General features: G+C 41.1%; 1 pseudogene; it reads left to right on the top strand.

Moving 5' to 3' along the window:
- Positions 1-1,517: 1,517 nt before the first annotated feature.
- LOC122732075 overlaps positions 1,518-20,640 on the top strand; it is a 118,981-nt pseudogene continuing 99,858 nt past the window's right edge.

Raw genomic sequence — 20,640 nt, 5'->3', positions numbered from 1 at the left:
GATAAACTTTATTACTTCATGGTTTTGTCCAGGGGTGTCCTAGACCTCCAGTCCTTTTCCTCATGGGGTAACCTGGTTCCCTCCTCACCTCACCTCCTAAGTTACATACATCCATCTAAGTATTCATTCTAGACACCACTCACTGCCTCAGTTGCTCCTAGCTGAATATAAGCTGAAATACACTAAGACCAGAGCTCTATCCTGAGAGCAGGAAACAGGACTTTTATTAACTCTGAGAAGGGAATGCCTTACAAAGACTCTGCTAACAAAGGGCAAAACTACACTCTGAACCAGTAGAACCTATGAAGACAGGACTATTTCTTCCCCAAAGGGAGTGCTACAGGTTGTGAATCCAACTGCTCAGCCCCCACTGATAGGCTCCTGCCCCAGTAGAGAATGACATTTACCAGCAGCCAGGTGTAGGCCACTGGCTACAAGTGACTCTCAGTTCAAACAGGAACAGGGCTCGTTTGGTTTGAACAGAGTTCAGGAGGAGAATGTGCCTCATAAATACCTGTTGAATGTTCAGATGAAAAGAACAGAGGGGGAGATTGAAAGTCTATGTTCTACTCATTTTCCTTCAAGGGCAGACCAGAGAGTTGGGTTCATTGGATTTTCAAAGGTTAGTCCACAAACATTTCTTACGTTTACTATGTATGTGCCAGGCACCGTGGTGCTAGCAGGGAGTTTATTCCCTTATTTTCAATTTCTTTTTCTTTTTTTCTTTGCAGGGCAATTGGGGTTAAGTGACTTGCCCAGGGTCACACAGCTAGTAAGTGTCAAGTGTCTGAGGCTGGATTTGAACTCAGGTCCTCCTGAATCCAGGGCCAGTGCTCTATCCATCGCGCCACCTAGCTGCCCCTATTCCCTTATTTTCTTTTTCTTTTTCTTTTTTTTTTTTTGGCAAGGCAATGGGGTTTAAGTGACTTGCCCAGGGTCACACAGCTAGTAAGTATCTGAGGCTGGGTTTGAACTCAGGTCCTCCTGAATCCAAGGCTAGTGCTTTATCCATTGCGCCACCTAGCTGCCCCCCCCTTATTTTCAAGAAGACCACAACCCAAACAAATTGCTAGCCTATTATAAGGGTAAAAGAGGGCACATCCAGCTGGCCCCTGCTGTTTGTCAGTGGCCGCCATCCGTGGCTCTTTCTGGCATAGCTTCAGTGCCCACATCCAAGGCATAGTTAAGCTTGGCATGAGAAGCCCCGGATTAAGAATGAGGTAAGAAGTCGGGTAAAAGAAGTCTAACTGCCGAGACAAGGGCATTTCTCAAGCTACATCCTATCCTACCAGAGTGTTGTAATCATTGACATACCCGACTGGGACTTGTGCATAACCACTTTCTGGCAACCTTGAGAAGCCTTTGTCCCTCCTGCCCTGGGAATCACAGAGTCCAGGGATTTTTAAGACCACAGAAGAAGACAGGCAACAAGAGGGAGATGGAGAAGAGATTGTCATGACATCTTTCAGGCCTGGTTGAGGCGACAACAAAGATTTCTTTAATGTTCCCTAGTTCCCATGCCAACACCTGGCTGCGAATGCCTTCAGCCTGCTCTGCTGTGTGGAGACCAGTTCTCTCCTGGCAGACGTGCTGAGGGTGGTACTTTTGCAATGCAGTATTGCTTTTTTTTCCCCCTGCTATTTACTTTGCATTCTATTTTAAGTAAATTGTTCTTGTTCTCCTTACAATTTGAGGTCACATGATGAATTCTAACTGATCTCAAAAAAAGGAAGATTCAGTGGGTAGGGACTAGAGCATTTTTGTGAGTAGTTTTGGACACAAATTTGGGTAAATTCTTAGGACAAGAGTAAGGCACCATTACAATGCAATTCAATATCTAATTATGCAACAATCCCTTAGAGCTAACTAAAATCCTACTATTTCCAGTTTAAATCTGGCTCATCTGACCTCATTTGGGATGGAGGTCACTGGGCCCACTATCCTCTGAAACTGATCAACATCTTGAAGCCATTTGGCCCCCAGTGTAGATCTTTGCTTCCACCAGACCCACCTTGAATTTGACTCTGTCACAGACAACCCAGTAATGCTGAGTTTCCAAGTAGTCTCTCATTGTCTACATATTCCCATTTGTAAAATGTGCCCGAATATATTATTTAGGTAAATTTTTTTTGAGCTACCAAAGTAACAGGAACTTTTACCTACTGTTGTTTTTGTTTAGATTTCAGAAGAGGTAGATAACTTTTTTTTTAAGTTGGCTCAGGCTCAAATTTTCCAGACACTTTGAGAATAGAATGTATTCTAATTTCTGTTAAATCATTTAAATTTATCCTAATCTAAAAGGGGCTAAAGAAAGCACATGAATATGTTAGAGCTATTGTTTCTACAGATGAAAGTGGCATAACTTTATCGCTTTTCTTTACAGAGAACCAGAAAAAAAAAAGGCAATAAAAATTGCTTGGGCCAGTGAGAATGGAGATAACGCCTATCAGTTTGATTTCTGACTATGCGCAGCCTTCATCATGTTGTTCAACAATATCTAATCACAAATCCAAGGGCTGATATCAGCCAGCTTCACCCCCACCCCCTGGTTCTTAACCCACTATTACTCTAGACCCAGCTGTGCCTAGCACAGCCATGTCTAGTGCCACCCTTCCCTGGGGACAGGAAATCATGAGGAAGCTCAGCTGGTACCGCAGATTGACATTTCCAGCATGAATCTGGCCACAGATCTCATTGCCCCTTGTGTTCTTAGTTCTGGTGTTTTCTACGTATAATAGAAGTCATAAACTGAGACCATCAAGAACATCCGCTCACCTGGATTGTCCCAAGAACAGGAGCTCCAGGACCAAATACATGGATGTGACTCCTGTCTGGTACCTCCCATCTTTGATCTATCCCAGCTCATGCTCCCCTTCTCTATCACAACTCTCTTCTTTGCCACCCCATGCTTTCCCATCCAAATATAGGTTGCTTTTCACATAAAATGGACTTCTTCCTACTCTTTGTTATCATTGTTGAGTCATTTTGGTCATGTCCAACTCTTCATGACCTCATTTGAGGTTTTTCTGGAAAGGATACTGGAGTGGTTTGCCATTTCCTTTTCCATATCATTTGACAGATGAGGAAACTGAGGCAAACAGGGTTAAGTGACTTGCCCAGGGTCACACAGTTAAGTGTCTGAGGCCAGATTCAAACTCAGGAAGATGAGTCTTCCTGACCCTAGGCCCAGCATTCTATGCATTATGGCACCAACTAGCTGCCTCCTGCTCTTTGGCACCATTAAATATGGCTCAAGCTGGCTCAACACCACTTTCCATTAACCTTAGTTACCCCTCTCAGTGGTAGGAGATTGGCAGTCAAGGCCTCCTGTTCTGTGCACAGTGTGTCTCCTTCTGCCTCCCCTTGCCTCAGCACTCCATTCTCTGAATTCTGATGATAAAAAGGAAGTCCCAACTGAATTCAGGTGACATGGGTTCTAATCCAGGTTCTACCCACGTGACCATAGGAAGAGATGGAAGAAAGGACAATTATGTGTTAATAATCTCATTTGGTCCTCACAACAACCTTGTGAGGTTGTTATCTCCATTTTACAGATGAGAAAACTGAGTCAGACAGGGGTTAAGTGACTTGCTCATGCTCATACAACTAAATAGGTGTTAAAGGTTAGATTTGAACTCAGATCTTTCTAACTCCAAATTCCAGCACTCTATTTACTACAAAGCCTACCTACCCACAGGGAAGCCACTTCTCTGGAGGGGTGTTTCTTCATCTGTAAAATGAGATTAGATGAGATGATCACTAAGATCCCTTCCAACTAGAAAATTCAATAACTCGATAGTTCTAAGTGGACATGTTTATAGTCTTCAGAACACCAGGAAAAAGGTGAAAGATTTTATTTCTTTTTAAGATTTTTTTGTGTGTGTATGCAATGATCAATTGTGATCAAATTAGCTCTTCTCAGCAATACAATGATCCAAGAAAATTCCAAAAAGACTCATGATGGAAAATGCTCTCCGCATGCAGAAAAAAGAACTATGGAGTCTGAATGCAGACTGAAGTGTACTATTTTCCCTTTTTTGTGTGTTTTTTCTTTCTTGTGGTTTTTCCCTTTTGTTCTGATTATTCTTTCACAACATGACTAATGTGGAAATATGTTTAACATGATTGCACATATAAAAAATGTTTTATCGATACCTTTTGTCTTTACATCATAATTACTTCTGAGAAAAACAAAACAGAGCAAAACAAATCCTCCTGGCTCCATTCCAGGCTCAACCTTCTCTGGTGACAAGGAAAAATGGCTAAGCAGAAATATCTACATACAGCAGTATGCCCTGGCAGGTTTTTTCTTTCTTTTTTTTTTCTTTCTTTCTTTCTTTTTTTTTTTTTTGTATTACTGCCATGTCTCAGCTGCCTTCCCACCCTGGAAGTTTCCTCAGTATCCAGGATCTTCCTACCCAGCACATCCTTCCACCTCTCTGCCCCCATTTCTCCCATTAACAAGTTCCTTCTGGTGCTTCCATTTTGGGGCTGATCTCACATCACCTGTGCTTCATTCCCCTCTAAGCTCTGTTTCTGACTCTCAGAATTTTCCCCTAAGGTGGATACCCCACCCACACTTTTCAGCTCCCTTTTGTGTGTTGTTTTCTCCTATTAGAATGAAAGTATCTTGAGATCAGAGGCTATCTTTCTTTTTTTACTTATATTTGAATCTCTAGCACCTAGCACAATTCCTGGCACATAGTATGCATTTAATAAATGCTTGTTGCCTTGTGGCTGGTTTTTCTAAAGTATGATGTCGTGTCATCTGCCAATAGGGATAATTTTTTCTCCCCTTTGCTGATGTTTGTATTGTAACGATTGGAATGATTCCACTTGCTGGAGACTTCCTGTAGGAAAGCTCCACCATGAGGAGAAGGTCTCTGAGGGCAAGACCATGCACCATTTCTTTGGTGTCAGGAAGTGATGTTTGCTTGTGGGAGGAAGAAGGGGGAGGCTGGTGCTCTGACTCCCTCTCTTTCATGTGGACTCTGGTGGAGAGCGGAGCCAGAAATGCTCTCTCCCTTTAATAGATAGATGAATCTAGGCCTTTCTCTTTCTCTTCACCAAATTCTTATTCTCCTTAATAAATGCTTAAAAGTCTAACTCTTGCTAAAGCTTATAATTTATTAGCGACCGCTCATTAGAGATTCTAGGCAGACTAGCTAGAATTTTAGCCCTTACGGTATATTTGATTTTGTTCTTATGCTATTGCTAAAGCTAGCATTTTGTGGTAAAATATGAAAGTTTTTAACAGTCGGTTAGGATAACTGAAAGACGCCAGTTTTTCAAGGACCACCCTTTTGGGGAGGAGATGAACAGTCCGCCTGCTGCGCATGTCAGACTGCCTGCCGGGTTTTTGACTTCCGAGGTGGAGAGAAGGGGAGTAGGCCTTTTTGCCTGCTTGGTGGGACTCCTGACGGCACGGCACAGACGGTCTCTCTCTCTCTCCAAAGGTGGCCTTTTCGGTTTGGTGAGTTTTTATAAGGAATATAGACTAAGCCTAGACTTAAGACGATTTGTATTGTATTTCTATTTTCCTATCCTTCTAATCAACATCACCTTGTGACTACCATACAATAAAGGCTCTATCTAGAAAACCAGAAGCTTCTTCCATTTACTAGTCTGGGAGATAAATTAGGGAAAAGTTAAGTAGGGGAGATTTATGATCTAATATCCAATTTTATTCTCACAATTTCCAAAACTTTGTCCAATAATAATGGAAAAAGGGGATGTTTTTACTTTACCCCTGTGTGTACTGTGAAATCTTCTAATATTTTCCCAATGAAAATAATTCTAGTTTGTAAATGTGTATAAACGGGGACAGGTCAATGAAAACCCAGTCTTCAGGAGCATGTGCAGCAGCTTTGCCTGCTGCAATCCCCCATGTGGAATGGGAGTAATCACACTTATGGGCATGAAATAATGGAGGGAAAGGCTCTTTAAATGGGAGATCGCATCTGGCAAAGCACAGGCCCCATCTACTTTCTATTAAGGGCTATGTTTTCCTTGACCAGCTCCCCTATATAGACTTTTGCTCATATTAAGGAATGTCCTCTCTGTGTCTTATTATTTTTAGGGTTTGGGTTTTTTTAAGCTAAATAAGTGGAATATTTTATCCAAGGCCTTTCCCATGTCTACTGAACTGATAGGATGGTTTTTATTAAGTTTTTGTTTGCATTATTAATTGTACTAATTATTTCTCTAATGTTGAACCATCCTTGCATCCACTGGTATGACTCAAAATTGATCCTAGTGAGTTTATTCAGTGATATATTGCTGTATTCTCTTTGTGAGGATTTTTAAAAAAATGCTTGTATCTGTATTCATTAATGAGTTTGGTCCACAATATTCTTTCTCTGCTAGCAAGCACATGGACTTTCAGGGAAATTGATAACTGAATACCTAATGACATATGAATTGACAATGTAATTTGTAACAGTAACCACCAAAGCGTAAGCATTCCTACAAATAGAATAAAAGGAGATTGCCTCTCTTGGGTCCAATGGAGTCCACATTGTCACAAACCATGCTAGCTTACCTATCAGCATTGCCAGCTGCTGATTTACCTACCAAGAAAGTCTCAAAGAAAACACTCAGAGCAGAACTAATGGCTACTTCTCTACCCATCTGGATGAGTACTAAGAGAAGAGTTACAAGCTGACCCAATACCTGCCATAAAGAGGGCAGAGAAGGGGAGGAAAGAGACTGACAAAGATCTGTGTATCTTTAAACCCTACCCACTACTTCTGGTCTATTCAGGTCACTCTCCTTTCTAGAGTTTCCAGAGTCTGCTCCAGAGTTCCACCCAAGAACTGGAGGTCCCAAAGCACCTGCATAACATACTCCGTGCCAGATCTGAGGGCCCCCAGAGTTAGCATCAAGGAAATACAATCCTGATAACAATAGAAAGTTGCCAACTTAATCCAGTCAAGTGATTTATTGCCTACTTTCCCCATTTTTTTGGCTAGAGTTCAGACAGGACAGGTAGAGTTTTTTGGTTTCATTCTACAGCACTCTGAGGCAACAAGGTATTATCATTGATCAGATTTTACCAGGAAGACTTAAGCGGGTAGACCCCTAACACTCCACCCAGTATGGAAATTACAAAAAAGAGAGTTAGTTTCTCGGGCACTACCATAATTTGAATGAATTATCCCTTCTATAATTCATGCTCAATATATCAATTCTAGGATTCTATGTTCAAAAAGGAATTTTTGCTTTTTCATTGTTCTTATTTTCTTTGATCTTTATGGGGACCAATTTTTAATTGGGGAGTGCTAGCTAAGCAGCTCACCACAATATTGGGGCAAGGAAGGAGACCAGCAGCCTCCCTCAAAACAGAACAAGATTTATTTTAACAAGAACGAACTTTAAAAAAACACAAACAGGATCAGTAGGATCAAGGGAAAGGAAATAAAATGGGAAAAGGGAAATTATAATACCTGAAAAAATACCACCGCCCAGGAATCAGCTGAAAATACGCAGTAGAACACCTGTTGCTTTCCAGCTTCCACCTAGAATGCCCAATTCTCCTCCCCGAACCTAGAAAACACCCCACACAGTCCCAGCCAATGGGATGGCCATTCTGACAGTCACATGACTGCCCTCACTAGGCTTCCAATCATTATAATTTTGCCAGGCCCATGTAGGCGTTGGCGAGTGGTGATGACGTGAGGTGCCAGAGCCCTGGCAAAGCTACAACCAGTGGGTGGAGCAACGAGCGGTTTGCGGAGCCCCAGGCCAGTGCGCACCGAGACATAAAAACCTCAAATAACAATTAATTCTTTATACCTTTCTGTAGTATTGGATGTGGTTACTTAAACATATCTTCTCCCTTGATTTTTATGACTTGTATTTTTCTGGTTATACTGTTAATTCTCAAAGGGTTTCTTCTGTTTCCTTCACTGGCTCCTCTTCTTTGCTCTGCTCTCTCATTGTGTGGGGGGTCTCCAAAACTGAGTTTTCATCCCTTTGATATTCTTTCTCGACATTTGGACCCTCTGAGAGCTCCTTAAGTCTCATGGCCACAAGTGGTGCCCTCCTAAGAAAAGTTCAGAATCTCTTTCTGTCTCTCCCTCTCCCTCCCTGCCTTTCTCTCTGTCTCTGTCTCTGTTTCTCTCTCCCTCCCTCTCTCTGTCTCTCCCTCTCCCTCTCTCCCTCCCTCTCTCTCTCTCTCTCTCTCTCTCTCTCTCTCTCTCTCTCTCTCTCTCTTTGTCTCTCTGTCTCTCTGTCTCTCTTTCTATCTCTCTGTGTGTATGTCTGTCTATATGTGTGTGTGTATCTTCCATTTCCCTCCTTCATATATACTCCAGGTATTTACAAATGTCAACAGGACTTTTCTAATTGTGAGTGCAGCTTTCATTTTCATTTGTTCAGATATGTGGAAGAGAAAATTCTTTTCCTGGGCAGTGGGTCAGACTACATTATGTCTAAAAGTTCATTTCCAACTTGAATCAATCAAACAACAAATATTAATTAAGCACCTACTATGCACCAGGTATTGTGCTATGATTCCGTTTGTAATAGACTGATACTATCACTAATCAAAACCATAGAAAGGCGAATTTAGTGGAAAAGGAGAACATTGGATTTGGAGTCAGAGAATCTAGGTTTGGATTCTATCTCTGCTAATTACAACTTCTGTGACCTTAAGCAAGTCATTTTACTTCTCTGGGCCTCAGTTGCCTCATCTGTTAAGTGAGGGAGCTGGACTAGATGACCCTCCCAGCTCAAAGCTATGGTCTTATGATCCCAAACTCTTCTTTTGTTATTTCCCTCTTTTATGTCTTGGAGTATGTGTCAGTCATGACAAGTTACTCAATGGCTCAGTCTCCACTATTTTTTCATACCTATTTTTTCTAGCTCTGGTGTTGTTTCAGTGGCTTATACCTTAATTGTCACATTTAAACACTTAGTTTAGTTAGATTAGTAAAAATCAAGAATGCAATGGATACGTGTATCACATTCAGAGCCAAAAATCCCCTTTCAGGTTGGAGTCTGGCTCTTCTGTCTCCCATCTGCAACACGGGAGTAGGAGACATTCATTCCAGAAGTTCAGCATCTTATAATAGATCTACCATCTTCCAATAAAATGGGAGCAGAACACGGGCAGTTAAACCACAAAACTTCCAGCATGTATTGGAGAGTGATATAGACTGAGTGATTTTTTTAGTTTCGGGGTCCCAGGATTTCTGCTCCCAACTCCTAGAACTCCAATCTAGGGTCTGGCTTTTTTATTGTTCAATCATTTCCAGTCATGTCTGACTCTTCATGACACCATTTGGGTTTTCTTGGCAAAAATACTGGAGTGATTTGCTTCTTCATCCTTTGGCTCATTTTATAGATGAGGAAACTGAGGCAAACAGGGTTAAGTGATTTGTCTGTAGTCACACAGCTAGTAAGTGTCTGAGGCTGGATTTGAACTCAGGAAGATGAGTCTGACTCCAGGCCCAGAGCTTTGTCCACTGCACCTCTTAGCCACCTGTCAATCTATAAAACCTCATGAAATAGTGGAAGGGAGTAGTCACTGGTTAAATGCCCAAGGGGCTAATACTCACAGGGTACAACCACCTGACTATCACAAATCTAAGGCTGACCATTGGCAGGAAGACCAGTGTGGCAGTGCTGTCATCCCAAATAACATCATTTCTCCTTTCTCCTTCAAAACCCTGGTCACTGTCATTGTAATCACACCAGTCTGAGCCAGGCTGACTACAAAGCCAACTGGAAATTACCCTAGTCCTGGCCTCCCCATGGACGTGCTATCCCCAACAAACTCTTTTCCCACATTTTAAATAAGTGTCATCCCAGCAAAGTGCTGTACTGAGAGCAGCAGGAACACCTTGGTTTTCATCTTTTGGCTCAGTTAATGGAAGGTATGAAGGACTAGTCACTGTTTTAAGTATGGAGCCCCAGGGATCAGCTAAGATAAGAAGTTAGATGGATTATTTTAAGGACCACATTTTCTGATGCCCATTGTAAAGTAGAAACTCCAATGAGGATGAAAACAGAACATGCTTCCAAATGCTAAAACAGATCTCTATCTTTTCATAGTCTCAAATAGCAGCCTCTATAAAATATGTCCTAAAACAAATAGAGAGCACTAAAAAATCCATTTTGTTTCCATTGTTTAAACTAAAAGTCACATACTATATCTAAAAAATCTGTCTTTGTGCCCCCCAGTTTCACCTCAGTTCCTGACTTTCTCTAAACTAAAAATTTATTTAAAAAATCAGTGTGTCCCCCCCCCCCATACACACTAGGAACAGCCAAAGTGCTTCATTTTTTACCATTTTAATAACTCATCTACAGCTTACTCTTTTTTTTTTTGGTCGGTCAATGAGGGTTAAGTGACTTGCCCAGGGTCACACAGTAAGTGTCAAGTGTCTGAGGCTGGGTTTGAACTCAGATCCTCCTGAATCTAGGGCTGGTGCTTTATCTACTGCATCACCTAGCTGCCCCTACAGCTTACTCTTTTATGCTTTGGTTTCAGAAAGGCCTGAGTTCAAAAATCCCACCTCAGATACTTACTAACTCTATGACCCTGGGTAGGTCACTTTATCTTTCCAAGCCACAGTTTCCTCATCTGTAATTAATAGCAGCTACCTTTCAAGATTGTTGTGAGAGTCAAAGGAGATAACATGTACAGCACTTTGCATGATATAAAATGCTAGCTATGATTATTATAATTACTTATGATAGCATAAGAAAATAATCTTGAAATTTAGGGAAAGCCTTTCTTCCTTTTAAATAGAGTCTTGTTTCAATGACATACTCTGGACATGATGCTTTCTGTCTGGAGGTCCTCATATATTCAGAGTTTAAATCATTGAAAACTCTGTTTATTTGCTCTTCCAAACCATCCTGTGCTCTTCAAGTGGTAGCTTGGCTCAAAGTACAAAACCCATGGGAAGAAATTCCGAATGTATTTTTAGTGAAAATATTCCATCTTCTAAAGGATGTGGGGTGGAGAAGAGGTACAGGGGGAGGGAGTAGAATTTCCTCTCACCTTTCTTTCCCTTGATTCTCAGTACCCCCCTACTCTGCCCTGGTCTGCCCTCCTAAGTGACCCACCTGGAATTTTCAGAGTCTTCTGTGCCTTCCCTTCTCCAAATCAGTTTAAATTGTGATTTGAACACAAGGAGTTAAAAAAATATACATGGAATTTCTCCTTTTTTTTCCTTTATTTTTGGCAACCATCTGAAACACAATATTTGCAACTGCAAGCACACTGAGCACTTGCAAGCCCAGGACCCTCTCCAGCTATCAGGTGTGACAGCCTACTAATGGGCTCATAGAGACTTGGAATTACCCAGGACATTCTCCACATCTGGTCTTGGATAGCACAATAGCTTGCCTTCTGCCTGATCAAAGATTGCTCAACTGTCTTTTTAGCTCGGTGCTGGATTTACAAGTCAATGTTTGCAGCAAAATAATCAGCATGCATAAGAAAACCCCAAAAGGTTGACTATTCCATTCCTCAAGTCTCCTTTCTATTCTAAGATCAGCACTATGCTCCCCAGGAGATTATGTTACAGACTATGCTGGTCAGAACCTTTGCTGGCCCTGAATATAGGCTCCATCACCAAAAGGGGGGTGGGGGGTGGGGAGAAGACAGGTCTGTGCATTAAGGGCTATGATGTCATTGCTAATAATAGCTAGTATTTCTCTAACACTTCAAGGTTTGCAAAGTGCTTTACATAGGGTATCTCTGGATCCTCATCAACAATCCTGGGGGCGGGGGGGGGGTAGGTGCTGTCATTATTATTATTTTTTTTTTTTGGTTGAGGCAATTGGGGTTAAGTGACTTGCCCAGAGTCACACAGCTAGTAAGTTCAAGTGTCTAATGCCGCATTTGAACTCAGGTCCTCCTGAAAATCCAAGGCCGGTGCTCTATCCACTGCGCCACCTAGCTGCCCCCATTATTATTATTTTTTTTGCGGGGCAATGGGGGTTAAGTGACTTGCCCAGGGTCACACAGCTAGTAAGTGTCAAGTGTCTGAGGTCAGATTTGAACTCAGGACCTCCTGAATCCAGGGCCAGTGCTTTATCCACTGCGCCACCTAGCTGCCCCCATTATTTTTAATAATAGTAGCTGTGATTTATGTAGTGCTTTTAGGATTGCAAAGCACTTCATGTGTTCTCTCACTTGATCCTCACAACTCTGTGAGGTAGGTGCTATGATACTTGTTTTACAGATGAGAAAACCCAGTCTGAAAAATGTTAAGGGACTTTCCCAGAGTCACATAGATAATAGGTGTCTGAGACACCATTCAAACTCAGGTCTTCTGACTCCATGTCATACACTTTAACCACTGTACTACCCAGCTTTGTCCACACAGGTAGCCCCTAACCTGCCCATGCCTTGCAATTAGTCACAGTGTGTCAGAATTTGGACCACGGTCTTCCAAACTCTAGGTCCAGTTGCTACTCTGGCACAATGTCTTTCAAGGGTAGAACTGTAAAAATAAATACATAAATGTGGTTACAGGCTACTTTTAGGAAAGAAATGAGACCGATGTTGGTGTAAATCATCTGTTGGTACTTAAGTAGTCTGTCATTTTGTCTTTATTTCATATAGTGGATGGAGAAGCAAGGCTCAGTTTGTGGTGATTCAAAGAACCCAGCACAAAAGCCAGTTAGAATCTCCTGCCTTACACCTGTAATCCCCAAATAGTTCTGAGACTTTCATGGTGTTAGAGATGACCTTGGACAAGCTGTTTAACCTTTAACCTTTCTGCCCCCCTTGTCTATGAAATAGAGTTGAACAAGGTACCATTAAGCTCTAAAATTCTCTGATTCCATGTTCCAATTGGCATACAAGTTGACTATGGAGAAATTGCCCAGACTACTTTTTCTCCAAGAGAAGTTATAGACCAAGACAGTCTGCTGCCTGGTCTTTGGACAGCATGATAAGATAGCCTGATCTTCAGGAGGTGATTATGCAGGTTCTTTGTAAACCTTCTCTGAGGTGTGCCAGGACAAATGAACCCTGGGGTAAGTATGAACCCTAATCATAGGTGTATGGGAATGGTGCAGCTGTTTTTCAGTCAATTATAGTCTTTTAAATATGAGCAATTATAATAATGAGAGTATATCACTAAATAACAAGGTGATTGCCATGATCATTTATCTTACTTGTTTTATTAAAACTAATAAATTAATAACTAATAAATATTGATGACTAATGCATAACAGAACAGAACAGGTAGCATGACAAGAATATCTGACATTTATTTATCCTTTTATTCTTACAAAGTGCTTCTTAAACATTATCTCAGTGGATCCTCATAATAGCCAGGTTGATGTGGGTGCTACAAGTATCATCACCATTTTAAAGAGAAGAAAACTAGGGCAGCTAGGTGGCACAGTGGATAAAGCACCAGCCCTGGATTCAAGAGGACCTGAGTTCAAATCCAGCCTCAGACACTTGACACTTACTAGCTGTGTGACCCTGGGCAAGTCACTTAACCATGCCCTCCCCCCCCAATAAACAAATAAAGAGAAGAAAACTGAGACTCAGAAATGTAAAGTCAATTGTCCGAGGTAACAGAAAGTGAAAACTATGTCTTAGCTCAAGGCTAGGGTTCTTTCAGCTGTGTTAGGAGTGTCCATCAACAGGATAAAACTGTGGATTCAATCATCCTTTCCTCCTGTGAATTGCAACAGTATTTCCATAGATTATATTATTTCCAAATCAGTGATGGACCCATTTAATCAATCAAACCAATCTTAAAGTCGAAAAAAAGAATCCTCTACCTTTCATTAAATATCTTATTTTCCTAACTAAAATAAATTATTTCAAATTTTCCTACTAATCATTCTTCAAGAAGAGACTTAGACAACCAGTTCATTAAATTAGTTATAGAATCATTTTGTGGGGTAGGGGATTTGGTTAAGCATATTAATCTATCGTGCAGACAGAATCTGAGAGATTTTGGTTTAAAGCCAAAATACTTTGAGCTGCAGTATTTGGCTTAAGAATCAAGTTTCAAGCAACAAGGGAAATGTAAAGTAAAAATGTGATGCAAGTGAACCAAAAATCCTTGGTTAAAAAAATACTAATATTCTTTAAAATGTGTTAGGTCAGATTCTCATCTGTATAGTCACATGTATGCATACTTACACATACATAGACCCATATGTACACATACATCTGCTATGGATTCTGCCCAACTAACTGACTCAATCACTTTGAAGGAAATTTCAAAATCTCATTTCCTACCAATTTCACTAAAGTCCTTTTATTGTGGCATAGACTTTTGGAGCCAATTCCCGTGGAACATGAACTCTAGCTGGGGCAAAGTAGGCAGAAGACTTGGGCTGGAATCCTTGGCACTGCCACTTCTAACTGGTATGGGCTTGAGCAAGCTGTTCCTCTTTTTGGATCTGTTTCCTCTATAAAATGAGGAAGTTGGACCACGTGGTCTCTAAGGTCCCATTTAGCACCAAATTCTATGATTCTAGGTCCTGCCTACCTGGAAAGGCTGAATATCAGCCTACCAACAGATTATATATGTCTTTTAGGAGTATTAGCCTACCTGAGTTTGGAGATCATTTTTAGAAGGTTAGACACTGGCCAACTATTCACACACACACACACACACACACACACACACACACACACACACAGAAAGAGAGAGAGAGAGAGAGAGAGAGAGAGAGAGAACAACTCACAAGGACTATTCACTATGGCTTGAAGAGTTTTCTGGGGGGCAGCTAGGTGGTGCAGTGTATAGAGCACCAGCCCTGGATTGAGGAGGACCTGAGTTCAAATTCAGACTCAGACACTTAACACTTACTAGCTGTGTGACCCTGGGCAAGTCACTTAACCCTCATTGCCCCGCAGGAAAAAAAAAAGAAAGAAAGAAAAGGAAAAAAAAGAGATTTTTGCTCAAGTAGAAAGAATAGCCACACTGATGGGACCCTGGATCCCTGAAATATTGAAGTATCATTTACATGCAAATCTAATGACAAAAGAATTATGGAATCTTAGAGTAGGAAGGGAACTCAGAAGCTCCCTTAGTTAGCCAATGCCTGACTTACTTGCCAAGGGCAGAGGTCTGGCAGCCAAGGATTACACCAGTTTAGAATTTAAGCTGTGTTGGGGCAGCTAGGCGGCGCAGTAGATAGAGCACCAGCCCTGGAGTCAGGAGTACCTGAGTTCAAATCTGGCCTCAGACACTTAACACTTACTAGCTGTGTGACCCTGGGCAAGTCACTTAACCCCAATTGCCTCACTAAAAAAACAAAAAAAAAAGAATTTAAGCTGTGTTAGTAAAACTTCATGAGGAACAATTGTCTAGTCCAACCTGAACCTATATAAGAAACTTATCTCTAATACACCTGACAAGTGGTCTTCAGAACTTTGCTTAAAGATCTCTAATGGGGAGAAACTCACCACTTCTCAAGGCAGCTCATTCCTCTATGGGATAATTCTAATTAGTAAGAAACTGGTGGCAGAGTGGATAGAGTGCTGGGCCTGAAGTCAGGAAGACCTGAGTTCAAATTAGACTCAGATGCTTACTAACTGTGTGATCCTGGACAAGTCACTTAACCCTGTTTGATAAGAAAAATGTAAATTAAAATAACTTTGAGGTACCACCTCACATCTATCAGATTGGCTAACATGGCAGAAAAGGAAAATGATGAATGCTGGAGGGAATGTAGAAAAATAAGGGTACTAATACACTATTGGCAGGGTTGTGAACTGATCTAACCATGCTGGAGAACAATTCAGAACGTTGTCCAAAGGGCTATATATAAAACTGTGCATACCCTTTGAGTACTACTAGGTTTGTATCCCAAAGGGATCAGAGAAAAAGGGAAAGGACCCATATGTACAAGAAAAATGTATAGCTCCTCTTTTTGTGATAGCAAAAAATTGAAAGTTAAAGGGATGCCTCACATTATTTGGGGAACTGCTGAACAGGTTGTGAGATATAATTGTGTGCTATAAGAAATTATGAACAGGGGCAGCTAGGTGGTGCAATGGATAGAGCACCGGCCCTGGAGTCAGGAGTACCTGAGTTCAAATCCGGCCTCAGACACTTAACACTTACTAGCTGTGTGACCCTGGGCAAGTCACTTAACCTCAATTACCTCACTAAAAAAAAAAAAAAGAAATTATGAACAGGATGGTTTCAGAAAAACATGGGAAGACCTATATGAATTCATGCAAAGTGAAGTGAGCTGAACCAGGACAACATTGTACACAGTAACTGCAATATTGTAAGGATGATTAACTGTGAAAGACTTAGCTGATCTGATCAATACAATGATCCAAGACAGTTCCAAAGGACCCATGATAAAAAATGTTATTCACCTCCAGAGAGAGAACCCTGAATGCAGATTGAAGCCTGCTATTAAAACTTTCTTTATTTTTCTTTTATGTCTATTTTCATCTGCAACATAGCCAATATGGAAATATATTTTGCATGACTTCATATGTACAAGTGACATCAAATTGCTTGCTTTCTCAAGAAGAGGAGAGAGGCATGAAGGAAGGAGAGGATTTAGAAGTCAAAATTTCAAAAAATGAGTGTTAAAATTTTCTGCATGTAATTGGGAAATATTTAATGAAATAAATAAAAATAATTTTCATCTGGGCCTGGAAATTGAACTCATCAAGGACAAGTGGATTTTCCCTTACTTTTTATACTGGGTATGTTTGGTATCACCTCATTACTAGTTACTTTGTTCTGTTCTTTCTAATCCAAAGATCAACCTTATCAATGAGATATTTCAGTTTAAACAAAATGAGTTAACTACTGGGTGCCAACAGTGGAATAAAATTCTATTAATTCAACAGAGTTCAATTAAATATAATAGACACTTATTAAGCTCTATTCTATGCAATTAAAGTCTACTCCATAAAGTACTTCTGTGATGTCTCATCACACTGTGGAGGTATCGTGAGGCTCTTGAACTTAGTACCACAGACTGAAAGCTCTCTTAGGTTCTCTGGTATGGAGTTACCTTGAATATGGTCTTGACAAAAGCCTAAAACTAATTTTGGATCTAAGTATGTAGTACTCATCACTAATAGGCTGGACACTTAGGTGATTACTTCTTTGGCCATGGCAACCCACGAAATGAAGAAAGAAACAAAATGACCCTCAGTTCTGGGTGGTCCCTTTCTGCTTCTGCAATAACACTGGTAAAATAGCAGGAAAGAGGGCGGAAGGGTTCCAAGAATCACAGCTTTTAAACCACCTACAAACCTGCACTTAGCTATTGGTATTCTAAATTCCAAATCCTCGTCCCATGTGATCAAAGAATAGACATAGTATTAGACTAACTGAATAATGTCAATCGTCGTATTTTCATTATTAAAAACACAAACACACAAATCAGAAGGAATTCCTATCGAAATCATAGAATGTAGTGGATAAAGCACTGACCCTGGATTCAGGAGGACCTGAGCTCAAATCTGGCCTCAGACACTTGACACTTACTGGCTGTGTGACCCTGGGCAAGTCACTTAACCCTCATTGCCCCAAAAAACAAAAGAAAAGAAAAGAGAAGAGAAATGGAAAGAAAAGAAATCATAGAATGGCTCAAAAGTTTTCCCTGGAGAGGCAAATAAAGAAATTGATCAAGTTTAATTTATTTCATTTTAAAGGCAACAAGAAACATCATCTTTGTCCTGGGTCTTCTTTTCTTTTTCTCTTTCTATTCTCTCACTCAATGAGCTCATCAGCTTCCATGGGCTCAATTATCATCTCTCTTCAGAGATACAAGTATTATTTCTATGCAAATGATTTCCAGATCTCTAAATGTAGCCCTCACTTCTGCCCCAAGCTCCACACTTGCATCAACAACTGCCTTTTGGACATCTCCAAATGGTTGTCTTAAATGCATCTCAAACTCAACATATCCAAAATACAATCCGTTATCCCCGCCCCTCAACTAAACCATCCGTTCTTTTGAACTATTACTGTCAAGGACATCCCCACCATCCCGATTCCACCCAGTCCCTCAGGCTTTGGCATTATCCTCATCTCCTCTTTCACCTGAAATATCCAATTCATTGTCAAGTATTGTAATTTATAGCTAAACATAATTTTTTGGGTTTTTTTGTTTTTGTTTTTGGTGAGGCAATTGGGGTTAAGTGACTTGCCCAGGGTCACACAACTAGTAAGTGTCAAGTGTCTGAGGCCGGATTTGAACTCAGGTCCTCCTGAATCCAGGGCTGGTGCTCTATCCACTGCACCACCTAGCTGCCCTCCTAAACATCATTTTTTATGTATGTTCCCTTATCTTTAATACAGAAGCTAACTTGGTTCTGGCCTTTATAACCTTATATCTGCACTATTGCAATAGCCTCCTGATTGATATGCCTTCCTCAAGTCCATCTCCACTCTAATTCATCCTGCACTCGATTGCCAAAGGGATTTTCCTAAAGTTCAGCCCTGACCGTGCTACTACTCAATAAACTCCACTGGCCTCTTCCTACCTTTCCAGTCTTACACTTTGCTCCACGTGCTCTAAGATCCTGTGTCACTGGTCTACTCGCTGTACTTTGCACACTCTACTCCAACTCTGTGCCTTTACATTGGCCATCCCCCATGTCTGAAATGCCTGCCCTTTCCCCCTCCACCTCCTGGCTTCCCTGGATGGCTTCTTTCAAGACTCAGTGCAAGGAGAACAGCTAGGTGGTGTGGTGGATAAGGCACTAGCCCTGGATTCAGGAGGACCTGAGTTCAAATCTGGCCTTGGACACTTGACACTTATTAGCTGTGAGACCCTGGGCAAGTCACTTAACCCTCATTGCCCACCCCCCCAACAAAAATTTTTTTTAAAAGACAGTACAGGGGGCAGCTAGGTGGCTCAGTGGATAAAGCACCGGCCCTGGATTCAGGAGGACCTAAGTTCAAATCCGGCCTCAGACACTTGACACTTACTAGCTGTGTGACCCTGGGCAAGTCACTTAACCCTCAATGCCCCGCAAAAGCAAGCAAGCAAGCAAGCAAGCAAGCAAGAAAGAAAGAAAGAAAAGAAAAGAAAAAGAAATTACTTTCCCTTTATACCACATATATTTTGGGAGTACATGGTCATTTCCATTGTCATTAGAATGCAAATTCCTTAAGAACAGATACTATTAGTGGATAAAGCACTGGCCCTGCAGTCAGGAGGACCTGAGTTCAAATTTGGCCTCAGATACTTGACACTCACTAGCTGTGTGACCTTGGGCAAGTCACTTAACCCCAATTGCCTCACAAAAAGACAAAAACAAAGAGCAGGTACTATTTTTATGTTTCTTTTTATCCTCTAGCTTACAAGAGTTTCTTGCACATAGTAAGTGCTTAATAAATACTTGTTGACTGACTGGCTGACTGATTCTAATGATCTTATAGCCTTGACTTTTTTAAGCATATCCTGGAATATCAGCACTAGGGTACAGTGATTCAAACTTAAAGGAAGATAGATTCTAGGACAAACATCGCCTTTCTTTATATCTGCAGCACTTAGAATAGTTCCTGGCACAGGTCATTGTTGTTCAATCATTTCAGTTGTCGAGACTCTCCTTGACCCCATTTGGGGTTTTCTTGGCAGAGATACTGAAGAGGTTTTGACACTTTCTTCTCCAGCTCATTTTACAGACGAGGAAACTGAGACAAACAGGGTTAAGCGACTTGCCCAGCGCCACACAGCTAGTTACTGTGTGAGAACAGATTTGAACTCAGGAAGCTGAGTCTTCCTGATTCCAAGCCCAGTGCTCTATCCACTGTGCAACCGACCTGCTTACAGTGCACATAGTGAACACTTAATAAATAATTGTTGACTGACAAGGCTCATGATCAATATTTGCCCCCTCAAAAAGATCACCATGCAAATAATTACAGCTTATGCTCCAACCTTTTTTTTTTCCAATAGTTGAAGAGGTCATCTATAAAGAACCCGAGAAGACCCACGCAATTAAAGCAACAAATACTAGGATTGGGGAGCTAACAGGCCCAGCATTACTCTAGGACAAGAACACTGGGTGACCTCATCATGTAACACCCTTCTTAGCAATAAATTTGCTCTATTTAAGCACTCCAGGGAGTTCATAGGAATGACTCTCACCCTAAAACTAAGCCACCAGACCTGACAGCTACTAAAGCTGTATCCAAGCAGTCAGGCTAGGCTTGGGTACACATAATAGGAATCTATAAAGGACCCCTATGGAGAGTCCTAATTGGCTTCTCGGACCATTGGGATCCTTGCTCCATAGAAGCTGAACACCAGCCAGCAGCTTCCTAGAGGCCACCATTCACTCTTTCCTGCTGGTACCCTTATTTTAATTATATATCCTTCATTAAATAAACCTTAGCATTAGAAAGCCAAAAGTTCATGTCTGTCTCATTATTTCAACTTTCCAAAAGAGTCCAGCACAATCATACTTAGTGACTTCATTTAATTGGCAGGAAAAAGGTAAGGACAGTGTACTAGAAAATATGGATCAAGAATAAGGAGGAGCCTTGTGCCTATATATCCAGAATTCTTCCTTTGAGAAAAGAACCAAAGGGCAATGAGTATGGCAAGCACCAAATAATACCACAAAAAAATGAAATCAAATGTTTTTTAATAGACAGGAAGGAATTTGTTACTAATGTAAGAGTTATTCCTGAATCAAAAATCTGTGTACATTCA

This window comes from Dromiciops gliroides, chromosome 6 (assembly GCF_019393635.1).
Source record: "Dromiciops gliroides isolate mDroGli1 chromosome 6, mDroGli1.pri, whole genome shotgun sequence".
In the NCBI taxonomy this organism is placed as follows: domain Eukaryota; kingdom Metazoa; phylum Chordata; class Mammalia; order Microbiotheria; family Microbiotheriidae; genus Dromiciops; species Dromiciops gliroides.
This window is presented reverse-complemented; position numbering and strand designations above follow the sequence as displayed.